Source organism: Palaemon carinicauda, chromosome 44 (assembly GCF_036898095.1).
Source record: "Palaemon carinicauda isolate YSFRI2023 chromosome 44, ASM3689809v2, whole genome shotgun sequence".
In the NCBI taxonomy this organism is placed as follows: Eukaryota; Metazoa; Arthropoda; class Malacostraca; order Decapoda; family Palaemonidae; genus Palaemon; species Palaemon carinicauda.
The window spans coordinates 31,805,476-31,815,082 of record NC_090768.1 but is presented as its reverse complement, the minus strand read 5'-3'; positions in this window follow the sequence as shown (position 1 = coordinate 31,815,082).

The following is a 9,607-nucleotide window of genomic DNA, read 5'->3' as shown; positions in this document are numbered from 1 at the left end:
TACTCCTTTTATTTATCCTTTGGAGGGGGGGGGGTGATTCCTGGTTTAACATTCTAACGGGGACATGTATTGTTCTAAAGGCCAAATAGGAATTTCATAATCAGTGGGTTCTATTAAATGTTTGTGTGTGCGTAATTGAGCAGCATTGCTAGTGAAACTAATTTCTTTTCCTAAGGGAATTATTAGGGATGGAGGGGTAGTAGGCCTAAAACAGTAGCCTACATCCGGAGCTTGTGGAATACCAACGGTGGTTGTTAACAGTCATTGTTATCTTTATTACACAAAGGACTGGCTACAACTACGACGTTAGAGCTATCATCTAAATTTGAAGAATAGGTGTCAATAAGCAATGCAACACAAGGTGCTTCTATTATAAAAACGGTTATGTTAGCACGTGCTAGCATTTTGGCATGATTCCAGAATTTTTTCGTTGATCTATATGCCCATGGTATGAAGGGAATTTGAATAGAACGCTTAATGTTACCAACGTGAGAGAGAGAGAGAGAGAGAGAGAGAGAGAGAGAGAGAGAGAGAGAGAGAGAGAGAGAGAGAGAGAGAGAGAGAGAGAGGGGGGGGGTATTTTCAGTTGGTTTTGGGGGCTAATTCTTGTCATTGGAGCCCCCTCCGGCAAAAAGGGTCGGGCAATCGACAAGAAGGAAAAGTCAGTTGGCCTTGCTAATCCCAAAGTCTTCGCTAATCCTAGAAAAGCACTTTTGACCATTATGATTGTTCCTGACCTTAAACCCCCCCCCCCTACTCTGAGCTCAGAATTATTCATGAAAATTTGTTCTATATAAGGGATGTGTTTTTGTGTTAAGTAAATTGCGTTTCCATCCTATTAGGTATGTATCATACATGATTCTTGTTATGTAATACAAATTTTACAGTGAAGGATAGATACGAGTAAAACACATTACGGAATTAACTGTGTCATCGGTGCAGGCTACTATCCAAAACAACGTGGGACTGCGTATAATTAAGATGAAAGTCTATGCCTAAACTCTTGCCCCGGAATAGTGGCTGTTGGCTTAATCTGAGCTCCATACAACTCCTGCTGACTTGTGAATCCTGGCCTTGTCGAGGTGACCTTGACCTTGCCCAGGCTACCATGTCTTGTTTCGTATCATTGACAAGCTAATATATATATATATATATATATATATATATATATATATATATATATATATATATATATATACTGTAGAGTATAGACAAAGATTAATTTCCGTCATTTTTAAGTGTTTTCGTAAGAGTTTATTATTATTATTATTATTATTATTATTATTATTATTATTATTATTATTATTATTATTAGTAGTAGTAGTAGTAGTAGTAGTAGTAGTAGTAGCAGTAGTAGTAGTATATTTTGAATATCAGCTCCAATGATCGTAAGACTGTATGTGTATATTATTATGTTTATTACGAACCGCAGAGAACCCTTATTATTCGAGTTTTAATAAGTGAGTACTTTCTCTTCGTATTGCAAGATGACATTGAATGACAAAGCTGCACATGATTTTTGATGAAAAATGTCATGAAATCTAATAAAAGAAATTACATTATGCTAGAAATAATTATACAGGAATTCCCATATGATATCCGCCAACAATGAAGAACAATTGGAACAATAAAAAAAGTTGGAGGGCGAGGGTAGATTTAAAACCCCCTAACGGTCAACGTATGAGAGGACCGATTCAGGTATCCTTATTGGAAGTGCCGGGAATATGTACTCAGATACATAATAAAGAATCCAGGTGGGCAACTGGGTATTCTATAGGGAATTACCTCCCCTGGATCAAATGTGGTGTAGTGGCTAGCGTGGTTGACACGTGGTGACTTCAGTAATGGTTCTAGTCTCTAGATTCCCCGGGAAAATTATTCTAACTGGTCTTGGGTCCATAAAAAGCAAAGGTTAGAATAGTGTGTTTATTTTTTTTTTTTAATTTCATGCATGGGTTATAAGTTTTGTTGAATAGATAATTAGGATTTCGTGCCGACTGCAATCTGTAGGTGTTCTCTGTTAAGCTGTTTGATATGTTATTTTCCCCCCAAATCTCAAGGTATTATGTTACAAGAGTCATTTCGCTATATCATCAATACTCATTTACGAAAACGTTTTATAGACTTATAGTCTGTATCACAATGTTAACGTCTTTAATCTCACCTTTTACTGGTTTCCAAAAATAAACTCGAAAGATAAGGAGTGTGTTTATATAATCTGTGGAAAATTATGGTTGAATGTGCGCTCGTGATGTCACACATCGTGAGTTGAAATGAATATTAGGCCTACACTAATTTTCTAAAATGTTCACCAAAAAGTATATAAATTATTGTTTTTGAGTAACTAAGAATTAAAATCAAGATGTGTGATGTAAATTGTTAAATTAGATGGATTTGTTTATAGAAAAATGCAATTAAATGTAATTATACTGTAAATATTGTGATTGTAAAGAAGATGTAATTTAACTTTTTAATAAAAAGATAAAAAAAAAATTCAATTTTCTGCTCGGATAAATAGCCTTAGAACCTCGTTCGTATCTCGTTGACGTCCTCTCTCAAACCGCCATGCTTTTCTTCCCCTCCCCTTCTATTTTTTCCCTTTTATTTAAATGTCTTATTTATATAGCGTCTCTGCCTGTTTAATTTTTTTGCACCAGAGTTTCCTCGGTGGGCTATTTTTTCCATGTTGGGGCCCTCAGGCTTGTAGGATTCTTCTTTTCCAACTAGGGTTATAGTTTAGGTAATAATAATAATAATTATTATTATTAATAATAGTAACAACAACAAAAACAACAACAACAACAACAACAATAATAATAATAATAATAATATTAGTGATAATAATAATCACGTTTTTTATTTATATTTTTATATGATAATGTTTAAGTTCATACCTTTATATTTTAATAGAATAATTACGCAAATATTGTAGATTATTAAAATGTATTTGTATTTTCGAAATTAAAGATAGATACACAATTAGTGCTGTTTACAGACTACCAAATTGAAGTAGGGAAAAGAATTTACTATGATGTTGGATTGAATGAGAGATAATTTAATAGTTCGCCTGTATTACTATGGGGAGACGTTAACATTGGTAAGGTGATCTTGGAAAATAATTCTGTTGATGTTGATGGAGCAGTAACAATTAACTATAGTCCATTTCTTTTAGCCAGGCATATTTGCACCGACTCGCAGCGGTGCCCTTTTAGCTCGGAAACGTTTCCGGATCGCTGATTGGTTGGACAAGATAATTCTAACCAATCAGCGATCAGGAAACTTTATTTGCACCGACTCGCAGCGGTGCCCTTTTAGCTCGGAAAAGTTTCCGGATCGCTGATTGGTTGGACAAGATAATTCTAACCAATCAGCGATCAGGAAACTTTATTTGCACCGACTCGCAGCGGTGCCCTTTTAGCTCGGAAACGTTTCCTGATCGCTGATTGGTTGGACAAGATAATTCTAACCAATCAGCGATCAGGAAACTTTTCCGAGCTAAAAGGGCACCGCTGCGAGTCGGTGCAAATATGCCTGGCTAAAAGAAATGGACTATAGGTCCATCTGTGTGAATATCACACCATTTCCCGCCATATGCCACAGGTTTTGATTTAAAAAGGAAACGAGTACTGTGTGACATGATTCGATCAGGAAGCAGAATACAAATAGTCCTCAACATGTACTATACATCACAATTTTTTTTTTTATCTTTTATTATGAAAATACAATTACATTTTCTTAACATACATTTTTTCCCCTTTATAAAGAAATATTCCTTAACAAATTATATTTTACAGTTTTGTATATACATTATAACATCTATTACATGATAAAATTACATTTTTATTTTATTATTTTTCTAAATATGTTTTCAAGTTAGAAACATACTGATTTGTGAAAACATTTTTAATACGATTCTTATACCCAATAATATTGACATTAAATGTATTTAACAGTCTATTCTTTATACACTTAATAATTTGCTGTTCAGCACTTATTCCCAATTGTCTTGCCATCCAGATACTTGAAATAAAATCTGCTATTATTACCATTGCTGTATTTTCATCTCTCTTTGAATTAGCTTCAAAATCTAGTTTTATAATCCTTAACCTGTTATTAGTTTTTAATCACAATTTTTGTTTCCATGAACTCTTTCCCAGTATACCATAAACTTATCTATAGATTCTTCCGCTTTTTGAGAGACCTTCCGCTTCAAGGTACCATAAAATGGGCCGTCGCCTGTCTTTGGTCTCGTCAGGGTGGATAAGATGAATTACTCAGGTTATATCATCCTGTCGGACTGTGAAGGCCCTAAAACACATGGATTCATAGGAGATTCTTTTCACCTTAGTGTGAATACTTTAATTGTGGGACTAGTTGGGCATTTTTCGGACTCACATATATCAAGCGCATTTCAAGTCATTATTTACTTCCAGAAGTTTACTATAATATACCATTATAATGAATTTCCCTAAAAAAAATCTAGAAAATTCTGCAATACATTGTCCAACGAAGTCGTTTTATTTTAGTTTTCCTCGTTTGATATATGTAAAGTTTTGCAAGTTACAGGAGGGTTAATTTTCATTTTAAATTATTTTGAAGGAACTTTCGTATCTGTACTTTTAAATTTGGAAACAAAAAAACGAAGTTTTTTTTTTTAGTGTAGAAATTAAAGAAAATAACGAAACCAATTTTCCCGTAGAATTTAAAGGAAAGAAATAACGTAAAAGAATAGAAAGGCTAAAACACAGATAGAATATTGATGTTGGGGCTTAATCAATTTATTTGTTTATGCATGAATACCAACCATCGTCCTAGAGCCAAGTTGGAAAAAGAAGAGGTGGAATCATGAGCAGCTAGAGTTAATGGGAGGTATTCATAAAAATGAAGGGTATCCTTGTAAGCATAAGGTAGAAGTACAAGGTAATTCTCTGAAGCAAAAGGTAGAAGTATAAGCAAATCTTTCTTTCCATATTCATAATGATTACCTTTTACTTGCGAGGATATCCTCCAAGCAGAAGTAAAAGGTTGACTCGTGTTTCGGGAGCGCTTAGTTTCATGTTGGAATTTGTAAGGTTTCATTTGTGCTGTCAAGATAAGAAAGTTTAGTATTTATAATACGTATTTAATGCCCTGTTTTTACTTGTATTTAATTAGGTTTACCCATCAGAAAGAACACAGACGCCGCCGCGCCTTCCCTAAAGCCTCGCTGGCAACATCTATCACCCACCCCTTGCATTAGAAGTTCTTTGACCTCTTTTTAGCTCCCCCACCCCTTGCATTAGAAGTTCTTTGACCTCTTTTTAGCTCCCCCACCCCTTGCATTAGAAGTTCTTTGATCTCTTTTTAGCTCCCCCACCCCTTGCATTAGAAGTTCTTTGACCTCTTTTTAGCTCCCCCACCCCTTGCATTAGAAGTTCTTTGACCTCTTTTTAGCTCCCCCACTCCTTGCATTAGAAGTTCTTTGACCTCTTTTTAGCTCCCCCACTCCTTGCATTAGAAGTTCTTTGACCTCTTTTTAGCTCCCCCACTCCTTGCATTAGAAGTTCTTTGACCTCTTTTTAGCTCCCCCACTCCTTGCATTAGAAGTTCTTTGACCTCTTTTTAGCTCCCACACCCCTTGCATTAGAAGTTCTTTGATCTCTTTTTAGCTCCCCCACCCCTTGCTTTAGAAGTTCTTTGACCTCTTTTTAGCTCCCACACCCCGTGCATTAGAAGTTCTTTGACCTTTTTTTAGCTCCCACACCCCTTGCATTAGAAGTTCTTTGACCTCTTTTTAGCTCCCACACCCCGTGCATTAGAAGTTCTTTGACCTCTTTTTAGCTCCCACACCCCGTGCATTAGAAGTTCTTTGACCTCTTTTTAGCTCCCACACCCCTTGCATTAGACGTTCTTTGACCTCTTTTTAGCTCCCCCACCCCTTGCTTTAGAAGTTCTTTGACCTCTTTTTAGCTCCCCCACTCCTTGCATTAGAAGTTCTTTGACCTCTTTTTAGCTCCCCCACTCCTTGCATTAGAAGTTCTTTGACCTCTTTTTAGCTCCCCCACTCCTTGCATTAGAAGTTCTTTGACCTCTTTTTAGCTCCCACACCCCTTGCATTAGAAGTTCTTTGATCTCTTTTTAGCTCCCCCACCCCTTGCTTTAGAAGTTCTTTGACCTCTTTTTAGCTCCCACACCCCGTGCATTAGAAGTTCTTTGACCTCTTTTTAGCTCCCACACCCCTTGCATTAGAAGTTCTTTGACCTTTTTTTAGCTCCCACACCCCTTGCATTAGAAGTTCTTTGACCTCTTTTTAGCTCCCACACCCCTTGCATTAGAAGTTCTTTGACCTCTTTTTAGCTCCCCCACCCCTTGCATTAGAAGTTCTTTGACCTCTTTTTAGCTCCCCCACTCCTTGCATTAGAAGTTCTTTGACCTCTTTTTAGCTCCCACACCCCTTGCATTAGAAGTTCTTTGATCTCTTTTTAGCTCCCCCACCCCTTGCATTAGAAGTTCTTTGACCTCTTTTTAGCTCCCACACCCCGTGCATTAGAAGTTCTTTGACCTCTTTTTAGCTCCCACACCCCTTGCATTAGAAGTGCTTTGACCTCTTTTTAGCTCCCCCACTCCTTGCATTAGAAGTTCTTTGACCTCTTTTTAGCTCCCCCACTCCTTGCATTAGAAGTTCTTTGACCTCTTTTTAGCTCCCACACCCCTTGCATTAGAAGTTCTTTGATCTCTTTTTAGCTCCCCCACCCCTTGCATTAGAAGTTCTTTGACCTCTTTTTAGCTCCCACACCCAGTGCATTAGAAGTTCTTTGACCTCTTTTTAGCTCCCACACCCCTTGCATTAGAAGTTCTTTGACCTCTTTTTAGCTCCCACACCCCTTGCATTAGAAGTTCTTTGACCTCTTTTTAGCTCCCACACCCCTTGCATTAGAAGTTCTTTGACCTCTTTTTAGCTCCCCCACCCCTTGCATTAGAAGTTCTTTGACCTCTTTTTAGCTCCCCCACTCCTTGCATTAGAAGTTCTTTGACCTCTTTTTAGCTCCCACACCCCTTGCATTAGAAGTTCTTTGATCTCTTTTTAGCTCCCCCACCCCTTGCATTAGAAGTTCTTTGACCTCTTTTTAGCTCCCACACCCCGTGCATTAGAAGTTCTTTGACCTCTTTTTAGCTCCCACACCCCTTGCATTAGAAGTTCTTTGACCTCTTTTTAGCTCCCACACCCCTTGCATTAGAAGTTCTTTGACCTCTTTTTAGCTCCCACACCCCTTGCATTAGAAGTTCTTTGACCTCTTTTTAGCTCCCACACCCCTTGCATTAGAAGTTCTTTGACCTCTTTTTAGCTCCCACACCCCTTGCATTAGAAGTTCTTTGACCTCCTTTTAGCTCCCACACCCCTTGCATTAGAAGTTCTTTGACCTCTTTTTAGCTCCCCCACCCCTTGCATTAGAAGTTCTTTGACCTCCTTTTAGCTCCCACACCCCTTGCATTAGAAGTTCTTTGACCTCCTTTTAGCTTCCCCACCCCTTGCATTAGAAGTTCTTTGACCTCTTTTTACCTCCCACACCCCTTGCATTGAAAGTTCTTTGACCTCTTTTTAGCTTCCCCACCCCTTGCATTAGAAGTTCTTTGACCTCTTTTCAGCTCCCCCACCCCTTGCATTAGAAGTTCTTTGACCTCTTTTTAGCTCCCCCACCCCTTGCATTAGAAGTTCTCTGACCTCTTAGCTTCCCCCCCTTGCATTACAAGTTCTTTGACCTCTTTTAAGCTCCCATACCCCTTGCATTAGAAGTTCTTTGACCTCTTTTTAGATCCCACACCCCTTGCATTAGAAGTTCTTTGACCTCTTTTTAGCTCCCACACCCCTTGCATTAGAAGTTCTTTGACCTCTTTTTAGCTCCCACACCTATGGCATTAGAAGTTCTTTGACTTCTTTTTAGCTCCCCCACCCCTTGCATTAGAAGTTCTTTGACTTCTTTTTAGCTTCCCCACCCTTTGCATTAGAAGTTCTTTGACCTCTTTTTCAGCTCCCCCACCCCTTGCATTAGAAGTTCTTTGACCTCTTTTTAGCTCCCACACCCCTTGCATTAGAAGTTCTTTGACCTCTTTTTAGCTCCCACGCCCCTTGCATTAGAAGTTCTTTGACCTCTTTTTAGTTTCCCCACCCCTTGCATTAGAAGTTCTTTGACCTCTTTTTAGCTCCCACCTCCCTTGCATTAGAAGTTCTTTGACCTCTTTTTAGCTCCCACACCCCTTGCATTAGAAGTTCTTTGACCTCTTTTTAGCTCCCACACCCCTTGCATTAGAAGTTCTTTTCTTTGACCTCTTTTTATCTTCCCCACCCCTTACATTAGAAGTTCTTTGACCTCTTTTTATCTCCCCCACCCCTTGCATTAGAAGTTCTTTGACCTCTTTTTAGCTCCCCCACCCCTTGCATTAGAAGTTCTTTGACCTCTTTTTAGCTCCCACACCCCTTGCATTAGAAGTTTTTTGACCTCTTTTTAGCTCCCCCACCCCTTGCATGAGAAGTTCTTTGACCACTTTTTAGCTCCCCCACCCCTTGCATTAGAAGTTCTTTGACCTCTTTTTAGCTCCCCCACCCCTTGCATTAGAAGTTCTTTGACCTCTTTTTAGCTCCCCCACCCCTTGCATTAGAAGTTCTTTGACCTCTTTTTAGCTTCCCCACCCCTTGCATTAGAAGTTCTTTGATCTCTTTTTAGCTCCCCCACCCCTTGCATTAGAAGTTCTTTGACTTCTTTTTAGCTTCCCCACCCCTAGCATTAGAAGTTCTTTGACCTCTTTTTAGCTCCCCCACCCCTTGCATTAGAAGTTCTTTGACCTCTTTTTAGCTCCCACACCCCTTGCATTAGAAGTTCTTTGACCTCTTTTTAGCTCCCACACCCCTTGCATTAGAAGTTCTTTGACCTCTTTTTAGCTCCCACACCCCTTGCATTAGAAGTTCTTTGACCTCTTTTTAGCTCCCACACCCCTTGCATTAGAAGTTCTTTGACCTCTTTTTAGCTCCCACGCCCCTTGCATTAGAAGTTCTTTGACCTCTTTTTAGTTTCCCCACCCCTTGCATTAGAAGTTCTTTGACCTCTTTTTAGCTCCCACCTCCCTTGCATTAGAAGTTCTTTGACCTCTTTTTAGCTCCCACACCCCTTGCATTAGAAGTTCTTTGACCTCTTTTTAGCTCCCACACCCCTTGCATTAGAAGTTCTTTTCTTTGACCTCTTTTTATCTTCCCCACCCCTTACATTAGAAGTTCTTTGACCTCTTTTTATCTCCCCCACCCCTTGCATTAGAAGTTCTTTGACCTCTTTTTAGCTCCCCCACCCCTTGCATTAGAAGTTCTTTGACCTCTTTTTAGCTCCCACACCCCTTGCATTAGAAGTTTTTTGACCTCTTTTTAGCTCCCCCACCCCTTGCATGAGAAGTTCTTTGACCACTTTTTAGCTCCCCCACCCCTTGCATTAGAAGTTCTTTGACCTCTTTTTAGCTCCCCCACCCCTTGCATTAGAAGTTCTTTGACCTCTTTTTAGCTCCCCCACCCCTTGCATTAGAAGTTCTTTGACCTCTTTTTAGCTCCCACACCCCTTGCATTAGAAGTTCTTTGATCTCTTTT